The 2,034-nt window shown below is 45.7% G+C and overlaps 1 pseudogene; it reads left to right on the top strand.

Annotated features, from left to right (window-relative positions):
- The first annotated feature begins 207 nt into the window (after nt 1-207).
- Nucleotides 208-333, top strand: LOC147706782 (U4 spliceosomal RNA; annotated as a pseudogene).
- Nucleotides 334-2,034: the final 1,701 nt, after the last annotated feature.

Below are 2,034 nucleotides of genomic sequence, written 5' to 3'. Positions count from 1 at the left end.
AATGTACGATCAAGCTTTCTCTATTCATTAAAGTACCTTCTTTTTTTATCAAAGACAAGTACTGGATTAGACAATCAAATTATTGTGCTGTGGGGTGCATGTTGAGCCTTAAAATTTAAGCCCTCCTGCACTACCTCCCTGAGCCGCCTGTGGGTGCCTGCGGGAGGGGAGCCACGGGGCAAGCAGCAACTTATGGGCGTCCAAGAAAGCTTTGCGCAGTGGCAGTATTGTAGCCAACGAGGTTTAACCGAGGCACGATTATTGCTTATTGAAAACTTTACCCAATACCCTGTCATGGAGACTTGAAATATAGTTGAAATGGACCGGCTGTTCCGCGTGTCACTTACACGCTATAGTGTTGGGGTAGGTTCTGACCGGCAGTGGCCTCGCGCCTCTCAGGTAATTACCGCAAAGCGCTGGCCCCACAGGGACAAGCCACGTGGCCCTATTCAGGGTTAATAATGGTCTGACGGGATCACAGGACTACCAGCTTGCCCCAGTAATAGACCTACCAGGTTGTATATTACATACACTAGAGCCCTTTCCCGGGCCCCTGATTAGTTTATGAGCGTCACTAGGTCCTGAAGAATTGCCCCTATGGGCATGAAACATGTTGACCACACCTGAGGGTTGAACTGAGACCAACCTAATTTTATTTTGGTTCTCCATACCCCTCATTGCACTTTTTAATAGGGTGGCTTACCACATGAATAAAGGTCACTAAGTGGACTAACCAACCCTTTTTAAAACTCACTCCATGCTCACTACCTTTCCTTTTCTAAGTCCCTCACACAGTATCAAATTACGGCAAGGAACAAAAGATCTCCACAAAAGTGTGACACTTGTTGTTACCCGTCAGGCATTGCAGCGCCAGCTTGACGCAGGAGCAGGAAGCCAATGATGATACAACACCACAAGGGCTAAATGAAACAAGGCATCCAGCCTATTAGTTGTGTGAGGTTTCTTAGTTCCGACAAGGGACCTGACTAGTTCCCTGAACACTGATTACATTGCATTATCCAACTTAGAGAGGGAGACCAACCCAAAACCCCCCCTTGTAAATGTTTTTCCCAGGGGAACTTTGTACAACACTTTTTGTTTCACGTCCAAGATGGCTGCCATGTGCATGCATTACTGCGCACATTTATTGAGCTGTGTTGTGAGACAGCGGTAACCATATCCGTATTTTTAGCTTTACCATTCCAATATTTCTGATGAAAATGCCAGAATGGTTCAGTAAAATAAATATATAGAGGTAGATCTACAAGCCCCTTGCGCCTCTTTTGCGTCACTTTTAACATGGGAAAAGTGACACAAGGGGTTTGCAAATCTGCCCCATACAATGTTAAGGAGCACAAAAACAAAACGTGTGACCCAGTACCACTTTGCTTCTGCTAGACCCTCGAAAAATCGGGATTGGGTTGAGATGCACCATGGACAAGAAGATGAGAGGGAAGAGGTTGAGGTGGGTAAGCACATAGGGGCAGATTTACAAGCCCCTTGCACCACTTTTGCATCACTTTTCCCATGTTAAAAGTGACGCAAAAGTGACGCAAGTAAATCTGCCCCTCAGAGTATGTGGGCCCTCGGGATTAAAAAAAAGAAAAAAGAATGAATAACCAATGTGTGTTGGACTACATCTTCGGGTTTCCATTTATGGACCACCCTGTTAGCCAATGCCTACAGCTAGACGAACAACAGTAGACAATGGCTGAATGAGGCTGTCTAAAAGAGCCTTCTGTATCTTTCTGATTGTGGGTATTGTGTGATGACTTCAGCCCCCATTATACTGCCTTAGCTGTCTGTAGGTCAGCAATAAAAAATTCATACCATGGAAATGTATTTTCCACATCCTACTGTAACGCCTGAGGATTCCTAACAGGGCTAGAATGTAAATGTAGTAGTATTTGTATAGCACACCAAATCGATCCCCGAAGGGGTTTCCTGGCGCTGTATGCATACCACTGTGGAACCCTTCCTGGCTTTTCCCTGTGAAGAGTCCACTCCTGGGCACCCCAAGGTGTAGCAAGGCAT

The sequence above is a fragment of the Lissotriton vulgaris genome, chromosome 6 (assembly GCF_964263255.1).
Source record: "Lissotriton vulgaris chromosome 6, aLisVul1.2, whole genome shotgun sequence".
Taxonomy (NCBI): domain Eukaryota; kingdom Metazoa; phylum Chordata; class Amphibia; order Caudata; family Salamandridae; genus Lissotriton; species Lissotriton vulgaris.
Note: the sequence above shows the minus strand (reverse complement) of the source record. Positions and strands in the feature narration are given on the sequence as shown.